At 38.8% G+C, this 20987-nt stretch overlaps 1 protein-coding gene across 3 annotated transcripts in view; it reads right to left on the bottom strand.

Moving 5' to 3' along the window:
• The window catches only part of LOC120384706 (BTG3 associated nuclear protein), a 247863-nt gene that overhangs the window by 188482 nt on the left and 38394 nt on the right, over positions 1-20987 (bottom strand). Inside the window, exon 1 of one of the 3 annotated variants that reach the window (XM_039503695.1) lies at positions 2727-2963. The exons of the other annotated variants lie outside the window; for them this stretch is intronic. The gene's annotated coding sequence lies outside the window, so the exon portion shown is untranslated. Of the gene's footprint in view, positions 1-2726; positions 2964-20987 lie in introns of those variants that run through there. 3 annotated transcript variants of the gene reach the window in all.

Below are 20987 nucleotides of genomic sequence, written 5' to 3'. Positions count from 1 at the left end.
ATCAACTCAAGATAACCAGGAGGAAGTCTGTAAACAAAAAAGTTACTAAGGGCCCTCAAATTTCTGCTTTGGAGAATTACTACGAAGGTGAAGATTTTGTGAGGTAAACTGGCCATTGTACAATAAAAAGCAACATTTTAATGGAATATTTCCCCCAAAGGAAAAGTAGGGGAAAGGCATTCTGCTGTAAACTGAGCTGATGGGCTTAACCGAGAAGACATCTGATCTTCTAACAAATCTATTTTATTTTTTTTAGGACATGGGGACAGAATGGAGAAAAGGGAAAAGACTCTAATTTTAGTTACTGATGGGACTAGACCATTGTTTGTGTGTATTTAATGTGCAAAAATAATCTGATAAGAATTCCACGATCCAAACAAAAAATGCATAGGGTAACATTTTGGGTTAATATAAAAATAAAGGTAAAGTAAATAAACTTATTTGGCATGCAGTTTATTATTTTAATTGGTTTCAGAGATTATCATCATCCTATTACAAAAATCTTTCAAAAGTATGGGATAGTTTTGGTGTGCAAAACTAAATGTTTTCATTATACTCAATGATACGCTTAAAACACACACACATTTTCCCCTGCTGGGGTGGCAAGAGAAGACTAGCTAATTTCTCATCACTGTACACATTTTTTCTATTGTTTTTATTGGTCAACATCTGAAAAATATCACTGATATTTATTCATTTTTCTTAACTTTAGTCTGCCATATATTAGAATCACACATAAGAAATAACATGAGCAATCTCATAGCAATATTCTATCTATTTCAGCTGTTACATACTGTATGTTTGTGTGTGTATATGCATGTCTCCATATGCATGTGATGTTACCCCTTTCATGACGGGCCTACGGAGACAATAAGCCACATACTACAAGAACTAACAGTAAATTAAGGGAGTTGTTCTTTATCTCTCATGATGGAAGTCTGTGTTTTATGAGCTAAAAGAACAGCATTCTAGCCCCACTGCCAAGGGATATGTGTGTAATCTATGTATAATTGAACAAATGGGATTCATTATAGATTGACAACCATCTGTTGGCTCTGAAGCCCTGTGAACCTCACATACTCTGGAGGGGGTTTAATCGAACTGTGAACAAGTACAGAACGTTCTGGGCCTTGTATGTGCCAACCCCAAACGTTTAAAATGAATCTCAAAAGATCACAAGACTGGCCTAAAATCATGAGATTGTTTTAAATAATGCATCTGAAATTCTTTTTATTTGCTTTCTGGGTTCTGAGTGTTTATGGTGCACTCAAGTCACATTTTCAAGCATTTCTCCATGACTATGTAATAGAATTTTTATCTAACAAAAGCTCAGATTCTGATGTAATCTTGTGATTCCAGCAGCTGCCGTTTTAAGAAAGCACCGAATATCATGAGACTCTCAATAAAATCATGAAAGTTAGCAACACTGGAAGCTGCCCTGCTCTACCCACTCCTTCCCAGCTCTACTCCCCTCCTTTTCTACTTTTTATATGTACCACAGGTTATATATTGAAGTTTTTAAGGACAGATTGAGACTCTTAAGACATTTTATTTTTCTTTTAGACATTGTTCTTTTTATCATCACTTCCCCCATTTTCAATAAATTTTGAATGCATGTTTAAAAGTGTCACTTACCAAGGCTTAATTTTTAATGGATACACTGACTAATTAATTGCAGCTATAGAGATAAATGCAGTAAAATTAAGCTTCTATTTATGAAGTCCTCGGGCTTTCTTCCCCCCACCCCAAAGTCTTAGAACTCAGAATTGATATAAAATGGGAAAAACCTATTTTTTAAGAAAATAACTAATTCATTTTTAAGAGCATTTTAAAGTGTGCCTGATGGCGTTTAGTTAACATAAGCCAACTTAAAAATGAATGGAGAAGAAACACTCTGGTATAAGCCATTAATATTGGATTTAAGAGTCACATAGTGTGTTGGCTCCTCAGTACTGGGGGTGAATTTTGCTTTGCCAATACACTGCAATTTTTTGTTTATCCCACCTCTTCTGCAACCACACCACAGCATGCTCACGGTTGCTTCATTCAGTGTTTCTGTATGAGGCCAAATTTGTCCCCAGTAAAAGCCCATGAAATCAGTGGTCTTACACCAGGGATGAATTTGGCCAAATGGGTCAAATGGAATACAAGTAGCGAGATGATAGCATGGTGATTCAGATTTTAAGCCACTATACTCCTTGTATGGCCACTAACCATGCTTTTGTTGAAAAAGTGCTGTATATCATGGTGCATACACAGACTTATACAGACACCATGTACAATTACCACGATTAAGTCATTGTAAGCAAGCAACTGCCAAATTGTGTGTATTATGTTATTCTTTTGGAACTAAATAGCTACTCTGCTTCAACAACTGCTGGGGACAATAGTCTCTTTGGGGAGGAAACTGGGTCACAGCAAAACCAAAACCAAACAAAAAAAGCTAGAAAGAGGCTCTATCTGGAAGCATTAAACCCTGGGTTACTAATCCAGACACAGATTTATTAAACCTTTGGCACTGGCTAATTTAACAGTGTGGGGAGGCTACATCTGGTTTCAGAATAACAGTACATAGCTCCCCATCTATTGCCAGGAAATATTGGTGGTAGATACAGAACATGGAAACAGAAACTTTTCATCTACTAGTCCAAAGACACTCGTATTAATTATTGAATTTGACATTGGTCCTAAATATGAAGGAGTTTACAATTCTTAATGCATTCTACCATTCCTGAGGAGTGGAGCTGTCGAGGGCAATCCATGTCCGGAGGATGAGGCAAGTCCTTTAGGTAACCTGGTTCCTGTCCATTCAGAACCTCAAAAATAACTTGATCGAAATCTTAAATTTAGATCAGTATCCTATAGGGGAGCCACCAGCGTGGCTGATGTGCTCTTGGCAATGCATGTTGCTGAGGTACGCGGCTGTACTTTATACCAGATGAAGTTTATTCTGGGCTGATGTTTTCAAGCCCAAGCAATTACCTATTTGGGAGATAAAGGAGTTTATGATTTAGGCCACTTTACCAATCTGCAAGCATAATGACTTTTTTAAGAGACAACAGTTACACACCAATGCCTCAATCCTGTAAATTGCTCCACACCGGAGGCCCCCTTGCATGGAGTTCCACTGAAATCCATGGGACACTACACAGGCACAAGAGTGTGCCTTCATAGATCAGTTTGTGGAATAAAGCCCCTTTACAAACACTCCTCCATCCTCCAAGATGCCAGGGCTTTTTTATTAAAACAAACAAATCACAATACCACAACATTCTGAACAGCTATCTACAGAACTATTCTCAAAGAGAATTCAATTCTGCACTTGCAAGAGAAAAAAAGCAAAATCTAGATGAGAACAGGACCTTCAGATCAAGGTTTTCAGGGACAATATGAAGAAGTCTGCACAATACCTACAAAACTACCAACGAGCTCTACACCAGGTCAAAAGATTGAAAAACTTGGGTTTGTTTAGTCTGAAGAAGAGAAGACTGAGGAGGAACATGATAACAGTTTTTATGTATATAAAATGTTATTACAAGGAAAAGGGAGAAATATTGATCTCTTTAAGCCCTGAGGATAGGACAAGGAGTAATGACTGTAAATTGCAGGAAGGGCAGTTTAGGTTGGACATTAGGAAAAACTTCCTAACTGTCAGGGTAGTTAAGCACTGGAATAAATTGCCTAGGGAAGTTCTGGAATCTCCATCATTGGAGATTTTTAGAGCAGGTTAGACAAACATCTGTCAGGGATGGTCTAGATAATACTTAGTCCTGCCTTGGGTTCAGGGAAATGGACTAGAAGACCTCTTGAGGTCCCTTACAGTCCTACAATTCTATGACTCTATGAAAATCCTGGACACAGCCAGCCTTAGGAGATCTGAAAGAGGAAAATAATATAACAACATTTTATTATCATCTTTAGGTAGCCCTATTAAAATTGTTCCTCTTCCATAGTTAAGAAGGAAGCAGAATAAACAGACTAAATATTCAGTGCAGAAACTGACAGAGCTTATCAGAAGCTGCACATTCATCAGTGAAGATGAATAATAATGTGACGTTGACTCCTGTGTTAATATAGAAAGATCAACTAGCAACAGGAAGAATGAGACAGCTCTTCCTATCAATGCTGCCAGCACACACACTTTTGGGGACAGATTAGGGAGCTGAGGGAGTATGGAAAGAAAATACTCATGGCTATTTTTTGAGCTCTGAATACAATAAAAAATTCTTTAAAAAAAATCTACATTGTCTATAGGTAAATACATATTTATGGATTGAAAAAAAATATATGCAATTTACCAGGTCAACAATCCATGACACCTCCAAACAAAATATTATTTATATAAGTAATGAACATGAAATACAATGATTTTCAAGTAATATAATTATTTTCAAGTATTCATATTTTGGTCTCTGACTTTTTAAAAAACAACAACAAAAGAACCTTGTACACTTTGCAAAGGAAGGTTCCTGCCAAAGGTAATTTTTAACAGGGAAAATGTATGACTCTCCATCAGTCTTAGCTGTTGTTTTTTCTTGGACAATCACCTTTCAATCATACAGAATGCAGACAATAAAAGAAGAGAACTTTTGCCGCCCCTAAAACCAACATCTCCTCCCCTTCCCAGATTAGTTTTTTAATTAGGAGAGAAAAATAAAATAGTAGGAACCAACTGACATTTCATCTCCCATATTGTACAAGATCAAGAGTTTCTTCAGATGGATGGAAATGAGTTATGGAAAAACTGAGACTGGAACATTTCAGACAGGCAGTTTCTCTTCTTGCATCCTTAGACACACTTATATAGACTGATGAGATATTTATAGCAAAACTCCAACTGGTAAGGAAAGTAGGATGGGCGGAGGGGAACTTACAGAGCCTCATGTTTGGACAGACTCTTTGAGCCTATTCTGCATGTACAATCCCACATATGCATGCACAAATCAGAGAACTGCACCCACAAGCAGACAAATTAGTAATGTACAGGAAATTTTATAAATTTTATAAATTTAACTCTTTATCCACACCTTTTTTTCTTTCACTGGAACCCGAGTGCATCTTTAAGAAGTATATCTGTTCTTACAGATCTTTTCACTTCTCCTGATCAGCAGATTACTGGATTTTTTTTATCTTGGTCAATACTGCTTTCATTCACAGGGTCCTTCTACTCTAGGCTGATCTTTCTAACAGGAATTGTACAAGCACTTGAGATTTCCCAACTACCAGTGAATAGGGAAATCCCTGACTTGAGGATTTGCATTACTATATGGGTGGACGCAAAGCAATGCACAAATCCAAATTTTTTTAAAAAAATCAGGTCCCTAAAGTCCCAGAGAGGAAAGATCATCAGAATGAATGCATCATGCACCACAGTAAAGGAAAATAACAAGCTGATGTCTGGAGGATGAGGTGTCAAAAGCTCCATATGGACAGACATATTAGCATTTATGATTAGGTTCTTTACAGACAGAGGCCAAAGTACACCAGCCATCATCCCAGAATAATTTCTTATGTATTTAACAGATTTATGAAGTTGTAGGCAATTGATAGTACAAAAAGGCAAAGCAAAAAACAGCATTTATTAAAACATAGTGTTAACATTTTAAGCATTCTGATATTTTCAGCTCAAATATGTAAGTCAGAACCAGAGATTTTCCAAATTACAAAAGACATTTATGCAGAGTTTATGTACAAAGGCTCGTGTTACCATCAGCCTTAGCTACACACAGAGAGCCTTTGAACTGGCTGACAAGCACACAGAGATGATTTACTGGTTTCAAGACAAATTTCACCAACCAATGAGGAAAGCTATTTAAAGAAAGTCTGTTTTGGTTTATTGTTCTCTGAGGGATGCCATTTAACACATTGACATGGTCCACTGTAACCATTCATAAATGAAGATTTCAAAAAGTTTACCTACTAAGCAATAGTAAGATGATGGTACAAGGGACCCCAGGATCCTACCACCACAAAAAAAAAAAAAGGCTGGTTACTTAAGGGGGTTTACAATACCTGTGTGTCCATAAATATAACTGTCATGCATTTTCTTTATTACGCCTGTTATTGTTAACACAACTGAAGTGCTTTGAAAATTAAATTTACAGCAATATACGGTCTCCAAAGAACCCTTTGGCCTCAGCTCTTGACTGGTGATATAGAGAAATAGAAAAAAACAGTAGCTCTGGACAGTGTTACAATTGACAGAGGCAGAGTTTAAGAAAACTGGGCTATTTTAAAACAGTCAGAAATTGTATTAACTCCTTTAACTATTAACATTCTACTGTTAGGCAGAGACAGGTAAAGGTTACAAAAATAGAACAATACATACTACTAACTTGTAACTTAAAGTGAACAAAATATAGATATATAAATATGAATAAAATATAGATAAAATGAAAACATTAGAGTAACTAAATATTTGACCCAACCATAAAAAGAAATGTATGGCTGTTAACCATTCCCTGAGCCTTAAATTTCTGAGTTATGGCCAGGTAATGCAGCTCATTGAAGATCATATGCAACTAGGGATCAGAAAGGTTGATCTCATCCTCACTAACTTTCCCACTAAGGAAGAGGTATACATAATTCTTCATAGGAAAGGAGTTGGCCAGACTTACCTGGATTACAGATCAAGTGTACAGAATACTGGCTCCTGGTACTGGAATAGGAGATATATGATAAGAAGAGTGGAGGACACTGCAGAACGAAGGTAGACTTCCAAAAATTACAGTCCATATGGAAACAAAAAAATGCAAGAAAAGGAAGACAGGATAAGAGGGCAAATTTCCAAAGGTATTCAGGTGCCTAAAGATACAGATAGCAGGTTAGGCACTTTTATGAATCCCACTAGGCACCTATCTGCTAAATGCTTTTGTAAATCTGGCAAATATCAAGGATAACTTTGGGAATATGGCAACTGGAGCGAAACAAAGACAGTGAAGAAGAACGTTTTTGATATCCTTCCAAACTGAGTGAGAGGAAAGAACGACTGACAAGAGAGACCAGCACAGAGGAGGATTCTAGGGTCACAGAATGTTAGACTACCTTTGAGAAAGAAGATGTGTTTATATTCGCTAGTCTCCACCTAAAAATATTATTGTTTTTATTGTGGTAGCAGAGAATCATACAAATGTAGGGGTGGAAGGAACCTCAAGAGGTCATCTAGTCCAACCCCCTGCACTGAGAACCAAGTACACCTACACCATCTCTGACAGGTGTTTGTCTAACCTATTGTTAAAATCGTCCAATGATAGGGATTCCACAACATTCTGTGGAAGCCTATTCTAATGCTCAACTATCCTTATAGTTAGACAGTTTTTCCTCATATCTAACCTAAATCTCCCTTGCTACATATTAAGCCCATTACTTCTTGTCCTACCTTCAGTGGACATTGTTTGCAGAGTTCTTACATCCTGGGACCAAACACAGCTAAGAGAGAGACAAGGTGGATGAGGTAATACCTTTTTTTGGAACAGCTTCTGTTGGTGAAAGAGACAAGCTTTCAAGCTATACAAAGACCTAAAGAAAAGCTGTGTGTAGCTCAAAAGCTTGTCTCTTTCACCAACAGAAGTTGCTCCTATAAAAGATATTACCTCACTCATGTTGTCTCTCCCATGGAGAACAATTGAGAACCATCTTCTTTGTAACAGCCCTTATCATATTTTAAGACTTTTCAGGTCCCTCCTCAGTCTACTTTTCCCAAGACAAAACATGCCCAGTTTTTTTTTTAACCTTTTCTCATTTTAGAATCTATAGCTATGAGCCCAACATATAACAAAAAGGCAGTTCCTGTGTCAAAGAGCTTCATATGCAAGGAGTACAATAAACAGCAAGAACTAATAGTGATCTGATGGGCATGCCACAAACCTATCAGCTGATTCACATAACCCAAATATCAACATAGATGCATATAATTTGCACAGGTAAAAAAGTGAAGAAGCAAAAGGGTGGCTACACATTTTAGATTTCAAAAGTATCTGCAGAGTCAGACAGATTCAATTAAACAGAATATGATAGTAAAATTATTCAGGTAAGGAGACAAGGAATGAAACTGAAAAGGCATCACAGAACATATAAGTTATCATCCATCAAGAGTGTAGAAGAGAGAAAATGAAAAATTCCTGCACCAATTATAATTATCAAGGTATCTGAAACCACAGTTTACAATATTCATGGGAGACTTTAACTATCCAGATTTCACTTGGGCAAAAAAATGCAGCCACAGTTCTAAGTAATGCAGACTTTATTATCTAAAAAGGACATACTCCTATCAAGGGACAAATTATCCTGGGTACTAATACTCACATAAATTTGATTACATCTGTGCTTATTTTTCAAAATTATCCACAGATTTCCAGTGCCTCAGTGAATGCTATTGCATTAACTGGACCATTTTTATTCCTGTCATGCAATTAATATTCTCAATTTGAGGGCTTTTTAGCCAACATCTCTTATTGTCAGAGGGAGCCATTGTATTCAAAAAACACCACCGTCAGAAGAAATAAGAAAAGTCAATAGTTGCACAACCTGAGCCCACTACATCCAGAGTTTAATTTTAAATATGTTCCTTCAAAACTATTTAATGAGGCTTCTCTGGACTAAGGTAATACTCAAAAGGCCCAATGAATACTGTACTTGCTTTAAACATTATGTTCACATTAGTATATATTTTTATATATTATATTTTTAGAAGAATATTTTTACTCCTAGATCAAAGATTTGTGTAAAGCTTCAATACTACGCAGTGACTGATTAGTATGATTACATGATAGGCAATTTTAAGGTTTTAATGTTTGCTGCACAGCTCACCATGCAACTGATTTACCCAGGGAAAAACAATTTTATACAGTAGCCTTTGAAGGAAAGCACCAGGAAAAGTGCAGCAATTGAAGACAGAGTGTGAGAATGAAGATGGAATAACAAATATGTGTGGTATTTTTTCTACACCTAAAAGACACCTTAAGCACATAAACCACTGATATTAGCATTATAGAAAGATACCTTATTTTTCATATTTAGCCATGAAGGTATCCACACTTAGCACCATGATAATGCATCATTTTATAAAATGGTTAATTATGCTGCCATTCCAGCACACGAGCGTATGTGATGTTAAACAAACACAGCTACTCAGTTTTAAAACAAAAATAATTTTTAAAAGAAGTTATGCACAGTTTTGCTTTCAGTTTCTCATACTTCACCCTTCAGTGTGGAACAAACAGAGAGTGGGATAAAGATGTATGAAAACACACAGTGCTACAGAAAGGAAAAAGTCTATTTGGGAAGTCTTTCAGATTCCAAATAATCTGTGTTTTACATTTGGAAGTGTATCATTAAAATGGCATCAACTGCCAACTAAGGCATATGGCACTACACCAATCTCTTGTACAGACCTTTTTGAAGTTGGGCTATCTCACCCTATTCATCTAAAGTTCAATCCACTTACCCCAAAGAAATTAAATGAAATCCACCAAAGACACACTCATGGGTCATATTACTTCTTCCTTTTTAAAAAACTTTAAAAAAAAACGTTAACTTTTATATATTACTTTAATTAACTTACAAGATCAGACCATTAGTTTTCTGGCAGATATTTGTAATGGGTGATATTTGTTATAGACACCTTACTCTGGTGTGACTCATAATAATCTGCACATTTATTTACAACTTGGACATTATGCACCTAATGCCCTCCAAAGAGGGATGAAAGTTAATCCCCTTCAGTCATGATTTGGTAACATGATCTCTTCTGATTCACTCTTTTTATGGTACCTTAGTTGCAAGTACCCTGATTTATGGGACAAATTTCAGGAAGGTTGCTTTTAAAAATTGGTTCTCAATCTAATTCTGCATTTTCATAAAAATATTTGGCAATACATTCTAAACTCTCACTGACAGAAGCTAAGATTAATATATAAGGATTTTCTGCCCCCTTCTGTTTATTATAAACTTAATATATTATAGCCCAATCAATATCCAGTGTATAACATATGCTCCAAAGACATGGTTGTATTGCTTTCAAACATATAATCAAAATTTTTAGGGCTACATTGTAATATTATCTTGAATAGTCACTCTTCACTTTACAAACACTCAATGAAGCTATTTCTCTTGATGATTTTACGTAGCAAGGATTGCAGCCACTATTCTAAATAGTTTATATTGCTGAGATAAAAATTATATTAACTAGACTGTACAACTTCCTCCTTCTATTTACTTGGACAGAGGGAGAAACAAATTAATAAATGAAGGGGATTGTCTTGAACCATTCTCCCAAGTCAGTCGCATCTAACACCTGGCTAACAGAAGTGTTTAACTCATGACTTATTAACATTCACAGAATCCAATAATTGATGGGGGTACTAGGATTTAACCACAAATCCTCTAATCTAATCCTATGCTTTTGTTTTTTAATCCAAGGACTTTTATATCCCTACACTTCTATTCTATGTTCTTAGAAACCAGTCACCCTACCAAACCTTTATTAATGAAAGCCAGAGGCGTTTATTCTTGTTTTTCATCCTCAGGCCACTTATAATCAAACTAGATTCATTTCTGAGAGGTCAAGGTCAATTTTGTGTGTGTTTGTGTTCAGCACTCTGTTGTTTCTTGGTGCACTATTATAAATATCTGTGTGTTCCATTATAAAACAGACCTTTGTGCTTCTGTAAATTCCTTTATTTATCATTAAGATTATTTTCTCAGATTTCTTTTTGCTTTAAAAAATAATAAAATCAGTCTAAGTCTAAAGCTTGCAGAGATTTTAAGTAGGGTTTATGTTAAGTTCATGTTACTGAAAAGTTTCACTGAACAGTATTAAATTTTATAAAAGAATTTAAAGTAATATCTTTTTTTAAAAGGTAGGTTTTTGTTTTATGCCTAATTAAAAGTCAAGCCCCAAATAAAAAATGTGAACTCCAATCTGTTTCTATCTTTCAAATGCTTGAATCTTCATTAATAAACTGCCACCTGAATCATTCAACAACCATTCAGAATGTCTCATTAGAAACCATTTAACTAATAGCAATTGGCTTAGGAAATGTGAATCAACCCAGGTCAAATCTTGGTCAGATCAAAATGTTTTGACAGATGCATTAAGCAACATATTTGTATAAAGTATTGTATTCCTCTCTTAAACGTAGATGAAATTTTGTTATTAAGTGGTTATTTTAATTGACCTTGTGAAACTCAACACTAAACATTTACATTGGAAGTTGTATGTTTTCCTGGACTTGCGATATCCTGACACCAAATTACTGCATACTTGGCTCCTTAACATCTTAGTGCAACAATAGTGGAAGACAGTTACCTTTTCTGTAACTGGTGTTCTTTGAGAGACGTTGCTCATGTGCATTCCATATTAGGTGTGTGCGCTCACCACATGCACCAGTGGCGGAAGTTTTTCCCTTAGCAGTATCCATAGGGGATTGGCTCTGGCACTCTCTAGAGTGGTGGCAACATGACGTGGTATAAGGGGCACCACCTGCTCTCCAACCCTCAGTTCCTTCTTGCCGGAAACTCTGACAGTGGGGAAGGAGGGCGGGTCAGGGAATGGACATGGGCAACATATCTCGAAGAAGCCAAGGAAACCATGCGGAACTTCAGCTTCTTTAGACACTTGTTGAGGTCTCTAAGGGCCAGGATGGGCCACAGACCGCCCTTGGCCTTTGGGATACAGAAGTACTGAGAATAGAACCCCTTGTTCCTGTACTGAAGGGGAACTTCTTCCACTGCACCCAATTGCAGCAACCTCTTGCACAAGGAGACTCTCGAAAGATGGGTCCCTGAAGAGGGAGGGGGACGCAGGGTGGGAAGAAGTAAACTGTAGGGTATAACTCTCTGCCACAGTATTGAGAACCCAGCAGTCTGAAGTTATAGTTGTCCATGGAGGGAAGAAAAAAGGAAGGCGGTTGGATAACAGCAGGATAGACCAATCCAGGGTAAAGTCTGGTAGGTTACTCTCAAGCGCATCCTCAAAATGCTCGCTTGCCTCCCTGCTTATTGTAGGTCGAACCCAACTGGGCAGAGGGAGAAGGTAGGTGGCTCAGCCGGCGCTTGTAGCTCCTACTCTACTTATGGGGGGGCGCTCCTGGCAGGGTTGACTCCCTTGGCCCCGAGATTGCTGCGGTTTGAACCGCTTACAAGCTGGACATTCTTGCATCTGACGAAGTGGGCATTCACCCACGAAAGCTCATGCTGCAAAACGTCTGTTAGTCTATAAGGTGCCACAGGATTCTTTGCTGCTTTTACAGAACCAGACTAACACGGCTACCTCTCTGATACTCTACTGACCAGGCGGCCTGGGAAGGCTGGGTGAACTCCCAAAGATTCTAGGGGTACCACACTGCCAGCCATTGGCCCAGAGACCATGGGGTCAGTTGCAGTGCCGATGAAGTCGATGGTACCACTGGTGCCAGAGCCTGTTCTGCTACCAGGGACTCCTGATCAACACCAGAATTGTAAGCAGAGCGGACACTGCAGAGTGACCATGATCGGCTGGCCCAGTGGGCCTCCTCACTGTGGTGCTGGCCATTGTGCCTCGACGCTGACCTCTCCGATCAGGACGAGTCCCTCCTGCAGGACCCTGGGGATCTTCGGCATTTGGTGGATCTTCATCGAAAGACCAGCGATCTACGCCTCACGCTGCTTGACCTGTACCGAGATCTAGAGTGGGTCTGAGAGTCAGAGTGGGCCAATCGCCGGTAGAATCTCCCTGATTGAGGGGATTCGTGTCTCAAGGATGGGTGCCAGCAGGAGGGTGACCGGTGACCCCGTTCCGCCGATCGGTTGCAGGACTGGTGCCGAGTTTCTCCCATCGACCCCCTGCAGTGTAGGCCCTGTGGTAACTCGACTTAAGCTATGTCAATTCCAGCTACGTTATTCACGAAGCTGGAGTTGTGTAGCATAGGTGGACTTACCATGGTAGTGTAGACATAGCCTGAGTCTGAGCATGCAAGCTCTAACAGATTCAGCCATGGAGTTTCCATGTCGTGAGGTGGAAAGACTCTAGATTGGGATGTTGGAGGCAGCAGTGTCCTACGTGATCAAGTCCGGGACCAGGGGTAGAGTTATAGATGTGTCCACTGACAGGTATAGAAGCGTGGTGAACCAGTGCTTACATGGCCATGCTGGTGCTATCAAGATTATTGATGCTCCCTCTTGTTGGACCTTCAGCAGGACCTTGTGAACGAGTGGGAAGGGCGGAAATACATACAGCAGGTGCCCCTTCCAAGGGAGGAAAAAGGTGTCTGTCAGCGAACCCAGGCTGTGATTCAGGATGAACAGAACTGTTGATACTTCCTGTTGCGCCGTGTCACGAACAGGTCTATCTGGAAAATCCTCACCTTTGGAAGATGTTGATTGTGACATCTGAGCGGAGGGACCACACATGGCCATGAAAGGACCTGTTGAGGTGATTGGCTAGTTCATTCTGCAAGCCCAGAAGGTACGATTCCTCCTAATGTATGGAGTGGGCAATGCAGAAGTTCCACAGCTTGAGGGCTTCCTGACACAGTAGAGAGGAGTGAGCACGACCGTGTCTGTTTATACAGAACATTGCTATGGTATTGTCTGTCAATACCAATACACATATGCTCTGTAGATGAGTTTGAAACGTCTGGCAAGCGAGGTGAACTGCACACAGCTTCCTGACGTTGATGTGCAGCGAAAGTTCTGCCTGAGACCAGAGACCTTGGGTCCTGAATCTTCCTAAGTGACCCCCCAACCCATCGCTGACACATCCAGGGACAGCGATGGTTGAAGCCTGGAGAAGGGTATTCTCGCACATACTGCTTGCGGGTCAAGCCACCACCGGAGGGACTCGAGGACTGGAGAAGTGAGTGTGACCAATTTGTCTAGGCAGTCTCAATTCAGCCGGTATACCTGGGCTATGTCCAAACAGCTTCAGGCAATTTCACACCATAGTAGTGGGGAATCTTCTGAGAAATCTCTATGATGGTGCCCATGGCTAGGAAGCGAGATTCCGAGAGGAATGCTCTTGCCTGACCGGAGTCTAGAAGAGCTCCTATGAACTCTATCCTCTGAGTGGGGGCTATGGTTGACTTTTCCACGTTCAGAATGAGGCCGAGCCTGTGGAATGTTGTCCACACAAGGCTCACATGGTCCTCCACTTGGTTAGCCAGTTGTCTAGATATGGGAATACTTGCATTTGCTGCTTCCGCAGGAAGGCTGCCACAACCACCATGCATTTGGTGAACATCCGAGGGGCTGTCGTGAACTGATAGTGGGTGATGCTCACCACGCTCCGCACTGAAGTGCTGGGCTTGGGGTCAGACGCCGCCTGTGCCGGCTGGGGACGAAGGGCTGACTCCATGAGGAATAGTTTCAGCCTAAAGTCCCTCTCCTTCTTGGTCCTGGGTCAGAAGCCTCTGCATATCTTACACTTATCTGTTTGATGGGCTTCCCTCAAGCACATGGTTGTATTGGAGTCCTGTGAGTCTCCCTTTGGCATAGGCTTCAGACAGGACCCGCACAGTTTGAAACCCTAAAGCATGCCCCGGTCGGGACATGAGGGGGGGGACCCCAACTGAAACTTATCTAAACTAACTAGGACTATTTGAACTAACACACTTAGTTTTTTAACTATTTACAGGTAATGAGAAAAAGTCCAGTATGGAATTGCTTGCTGTTAGCAAGAGAGGAGCTGCTCCTATGACTGTCACTGGCAGCAAGAAGGAACTGAAGAGGCGGAGAGTCGGCACGGACCTATATACACCGCCATGAAGGAGAAACTCCAGGGGACTCCACAGCCAACCTGATAGGTACCACTAGGGGAAAAACTTTCCGGCGACTGTGCATGTGGCACGCATACACCTAGTTGGAATCAACATGAGCAATCACTCGAAGAAGTGCAATCTACACTAATGATAAAACACACAGCATTTCAGTATTTGTTCAACAATTCATAATACAAACACTAAGTCTGAATTTATGAAGACTTCATATAACTAAAATAAAGGAAATGGGAAAGGTTACATTCAGAAGTACCTAGTATCCAGCTCTAATATTCAGAATGAGGATCTAACTGTAGTTTAGAAGAGTGCTTCTGTGCATCTTAGGGCTGGTCTACACTACGGGGGGGAATCGATCTAAGATGCACAACTTCAGCTATGCTATTTGCGTAGCTGAAGTCGAAGTATCTTAGTTCGACTTACCTGGCCGTTCTCACAGCGGCAAGTCGACCGCCGCGGCTCCCCCATCGACACTGCTTACTCCTCCTGCCGAGGTGGAGTACAGGCATTGATTTGCGGATCGATTTATCGCGTCTAGATAAGACACGATAAATCGATCCCCAATAGATCGATTACTACCCACCGGATCTGTACCCTTAAACTAGCACGAATGATAAAATATCAAAAACCAAACATAAGAACTGGGCTAAAATATTTTCAGTGCAGAATTATGCTGCATTTAAGTACAAAGAATGATACAGGTCCACCTCGTCCGGAGCATGAATACATGCACGTGACACACAGAGTGGCTTGGCCAGCAAGGTAAGTAATCAGTATAAATCAGTAACTGCATGATCCAACAAAGGAAGAATCAACATCAAACTTTTCAAACATGTCACTGAAGTGGTCGTGTGACAAATGAGGAGGTTTACTAACTAGGCCAGAACTTGTTCAGACTGAATCCAAGAAACTAAAACTCTACTATTCTGGGTGACATGGATATGGGGAAAGATACGCAACTAGACTACACTAAGCACTCCAGTCTTTGATTTGTTAAACAGTTTCAAAAAGACTAAATTAAAATAGCCCCTCCTTACATTCCAGCAGCACTGTCAAATATGCAATCATCGACCCAAAAATGACTGTGCTACTAATGCAGTGTCTTTGGATTTTCATCCATCCCTTTATTAGGAGCCACAGTATTTCCCCTGGCATGGAATATCACAGAAAAAAAATATGCACTAAACTCCTCCAAGGAACAACTGCAATTCTAAGGACATAACCACTAACTTCCTTCTCTTCCAAAGTCATCTCAATAATGCTACTAACCTTCACCAGCCTAAATTGCAGGATTTGCTCTGTATTTTTTAATAGTCTAATATTTTTAATATCAAAATTATTTTAAGGTGTACTTCAATATGAAAAATACAATTTATCTTTACAAGAACAAGACATTCTCTTTATCGTTTTGAAGGTTTTTCCCATTTTATTTTTGTAACACATTCTGGAAAATTGGAGATATATTTTTTCACACTTTTCCATTTTCCAAATACTGGTTTTATTCCCCCATTTTGCAAACAGACCTAAAATTAACTTGGTGGATTTTGTTTAGCACAGATCTTAGACCTAATCATCCAATCTTTTCCCATGCATTAACATCAGTGGGATGACTTGTGTGATTAAGAACTGTTCACATGAGGGCTGAACAATCATGCCCTTTCAGGAGCTGATTTTCATGCAAAAATCCCACTGATTTTAAAAGGAACTCTGTGTAGGCTGGAGCTACAGATTTGGGCTCATAGTAATTAACAAGTTAAAATAGCTTTGTTTTGTACACCAGTTTTATTGACCGAGAACTGCAGAAGTCTGGGAGCTGCATTAGTTACTTCACTGATGCTACAGGCGCCAATCCAGCAAAGCACATAAGCATGTGCGTAATGCTACTTACTCGTAGTTGATAGAAAATATATTTTTTCATATTATATATAGTTTAATTACTTTTTTCTATTCTGGTTGTAATTCAATTTCTATAGACTGGATTTTTTTTTGTTGTTGTTGTTCATGTTTGTTTTTTCTTAAAAAGACCTTCTATGCAGCAGTTTAACTTACATTCTTTGATCTTATTCCTGAATTACAACTGTGCTCTAATTCTGTTTTCTTGCTTCAATGCTTTGCAAATCCATTTAAATGAAATCTTTCTCTTAATTTTTAATTTTCCATATCACTGGAATACAAAACAACTTGAAAACAAAAAAACATTTGTCCAGAAATACAGTTGTTGAACTCCTTGAACTGAGAAAATCCAAAGCCAAAAGGCATTCCAATTGGCACACTGGAGATACAAACTAGAAGAATAAATCCTATTAATCAAAACCTAACCCACCCTGTTGACAGATTTTACTTGACTAGAGGATAAACACCACCTCATATAAAAACAAATAAAAACAAGTTTGCATATCCCACCTAGTAGTGGAACTGTGTCATGCCCCTTTTGTTTTCTATTTAGCAACCTTAGTCAAAAGCTACAAATGCTGCTTTTTGAAAAAAAAAAGTAAGTTGATAGACGCTACCTACATGGTATGCTGGAAGAGAGTCTATGGAGAGTAATTCCATTTTTAAAAGGTGACACCATCCCCCTTCCCTTGCCAACATGAGCAAAACTTCCTATTCATAGATGTCACTCGAGATCTTTTGACAATGGTGAGCAGTGCATTTAGCCTTGCAGTCCATGTTCTGTACAGAAAAATATAAAACTACAATGTTGATTTTTAATCAGTGGTTGGCATAATTAACCAATTAACTAGCCATTTGAACAGCTTTTACCTAGATTAACCCAGTTCAGAAACTGGGTAACACCAGTATGCTAACAAAAAAAAATAAAAAAATGCTGTATCTAGGTTGAATTTTTCCAGGGAAAATGTTTTAAAAAGACATACGAACATGAGTTTCATTGCACTATCAGGTCCATATATTTAGTTAGCAAACCTATGAACCACCTCTCTTCTGTCTGAACATGTTCCAAGTTTGCAAATTTCTGTTTGAGGTTGCATTTAAGTGATATCAAGTGTTGCACTACTGCAAACTGAAGGAACTACCTTAAATTCTCCAACAATCTTATGGGAGCTATTGAAAGTTCTGGTTGCATGTTATCTCAAAAATAAGGTACTGCTGATGGTCATTCTACCAAAAAATGATGAAGGCAGCGACACAGAGCCAGTCAGATTCTGGACAGATTGAGTGAGAGGCTGAATGACATCAGACAAGACAAGACTCAGAACACCAAAACAATACACATTCTCCTACTAAGATATTTATTACATTACTGTACTACTGTTCTTGGCTATTTTAAGGCTCTATACAGTTAAACACAATTCTGTATATAGCCTGAGAACATCTTTCTATTCCACTAATTTTGGGGGGGAGGGGAGATTAATTCATATTAACAGTAATATTATGGAACCATCATAGTCCTGGCTTCATAGATAAGGTTGAAAACCACATATTTTTAAACAACAGTCATTAAGCATTAAGAAATTATTTTCTAAGTCTCTTTTATTAAGTTTTAATGATTGCAAGGCTTATTTGTGTTTATTTACTGTCTTTAAGTCCCTTTTAAAAATCTACCAACATCTTATGGAAAACTCAGTAACATTCTGCTTAGAAAGAATTCCTCTTGTGTGTCAGATTTTCTGTGACTTCTTTATCTGTTCCTTTCTATTAAGAGTTCTGAAGATTAATCTTTTTTGTTTCTCAAGACTCCACATGTTCATGCAGCTTGTTTGCTACCCAAGATTATAACCTTAGAGTAACATCAAATCCATCTCCACTGGAGTTAGTTGGTGTGTCATAGAGTTCCATGACAGCCGGTGGGAGTTAAGAGGAGCAGAACAACTGTGGGAACAAGACTTCAGCTTTTATGCACTGTATTTAGTGAAAACACCAAAAGCACGGGAAATCGTCATTTTTCAATATTTTGTAGTTTTCCCAAGAGGTGTCAGCAAGTCTTCAAGAAAAACAAAACAAAAAAATAAAACCAAGGAAGAGTGCTGGAAAAGTTCTACCCTGATATATCAATTCTCCTATGTTTAATAAAAATCAAAATCAGATTCAGATTCTGAATGCAACAAATTTCTGCTCTGAAAGCTAATAATGTAGTGAGATCCGTGATTTACTGCAAATCTCCTTGAAACTTCTGCTTTATTTCCCTAATGAGAATTTTAAAAACTTGGAAACTACACGTTGGCATTTTAAAAAAGGAGGAAAGCATGAGTTATCTCAATAAATCAGCATGTTAAGCTTACTAGGGAAAACAATAGAAAGTTGAGCTTCAAGCTGCCAATTTTTACATAAGTGAGACTCCTGGCTCTATAAAACATCAGTTGCATAGCCAGATTACATTATATCACTCAATCTTATAAACAAGCCTTGTGTAATTTTATTCTGACCTCTGCAGCAGAAGCAGGTAGTATGACATTCCAAATCATAATCTAGGATGGCCTGAATGCTTAGCTATGAACTCTGCTGCTTCACTACAGTTGTCAGATCCAGCCACACGGTGACGCAGGAAAAAAAATAGCTTGCATCCAAGTCACCCTTTTTCTCCTTACAAGATGGCCTAGACACACTTGAAACCAACATACCTGAGGGAACAAATTTATATAACAAGTATTTAAAAATAGCAAAATATCACAGAGCAATAAAATTGATGTGTGAATTTATAATGTATACACTCTACTATGTACAATATTGTAACAAATGAAACTTGATTGTGGTAAATCTATAGCACATTAATACAAGCAGCTAATCACTAAATAAAATACACAAACAACATTCAAAGTTGCTTGGAGGGAAAAGAGGAGATATCACAACCTTAAATCATTTACTGGGAAAAAATGGAAAGTCTGCGTTGCTGACACACAACTAAGATACTGTTGTGAAGTGTAACACCATCTGGTTGACATGGCTCTGCTATCTGTACACAATGGTTTTATTACAATGTTAGAACTGGTATCAGTGTAATGGCAGGAGGAAAAGAAAGGGGTTGAAGGATCTCATTCATGTGTAGAATCTGTAAATCTGTGTCTGAAATACCAACTGAAGTTGGCAGTTCTCCACCGCCATCTGTGTTTTAAGAAGGGGGAGAACATAAAGAGAGAGTCCTACGACAGAACAGTCAATGCAGGTTTTTAATTAGAAATAATCAACAAGTGGAACTAGTTTCTATGAGATGAGAGATAGGGCATTTAGTGATACATCCTATCACGGTGAAACTGAGCCAGCCATTAACAAAGCTGGGCTGGCTCAGAACCAGGTCTGGATCCTTTCCACATGAATGAGTCTCTGGTATTTAGCTGACAGCTCTTCACCTACTCTCCAGAAGCTTTGTTAAAGCAGAAATGATCTGTAAGTTAAATACGTGTCCTTTGAGTATATACTCCTATTTTTCTTTTTGGTTATATAGCCCAGAAATTTAACTGAACTTCAGGGAAAGTCAATGTTTTCTTCACAACAAAGCTGAAGCTATTCCTAACAATTTATTACTTGCTGTCAAAAATTTAAAACTTTTTTAAGTTCATGTACTATACCTGTCAGTCATATTTCATAAAAATAATTAATGGAGGGAATGCTGCTGTTTGTTGGGTATCATGCTAAATATCTTTTTAATTAAAATCAAAGGACAAAAGTAATTCTACAAAATAGAAAAACCAAACTGAATGTTTCAAACACACACAGACACAGCTATATCAAGTATCTCTTCTCCCTACCTTCTCCCCTGAGTAGCGAAGAAGCTATTAGCTTCTAGTTAGGCCTGGTCTACACTGGGGGGGGTAAAGGGGGGAATCAATCTAAGATACGCAACTTCAGCTACAAGAATAGCGTAGCGAAAGTCGATGTATCTTAGATCGAATTAAAATTACTTACTTCGCATCCTCGCAGCGCTGAATCGACGGCTGCGACTCCCCCGTCGACTTTGCTTCCGCCTCTCGCACTGCTGGAGTTCAGCAGTCGACGGGAGAGCGATCGGGGATAGATTTATCGTGTCTACACTACATGCAATAAATAGATCCCCAATAAATCGATCGCTACCCGCCGATCCAGTGGGTAGTGTAGACGTACCCTAAGCCACACACTAGCTGGAAATCATTGGATCAGGAATCCATTTTCTCTAGTATTTAATAACAAATGCACAAAGTATTTAAGATCATCTAGTTCACAGTTATAATTCTGAAAAGTATATGTGAAGCTGGGTGGCAGGGGCCTCATCACCTAAAATGTTTTCAGACTACCAGAAAAACA

The sequence above is a fragment of the Mauremys reevesii genome, linkage group 16 (assembly GCF_016161935.1).
Source record: "Mauremys reevesii isolate NIE-2019 linkage group 16, ASM1616193v1, whole genome shotgun sequence".
Taxonomy (NCBI): domain Eukaryota; kingdom Metazoa; phylum Chordata; order Testudines; family Geoemydidae; genus Mauremys; species Mauremys reevesii.
This window is presented reverse-complemented; position numbering and strand designations above follow the sequence as displayed.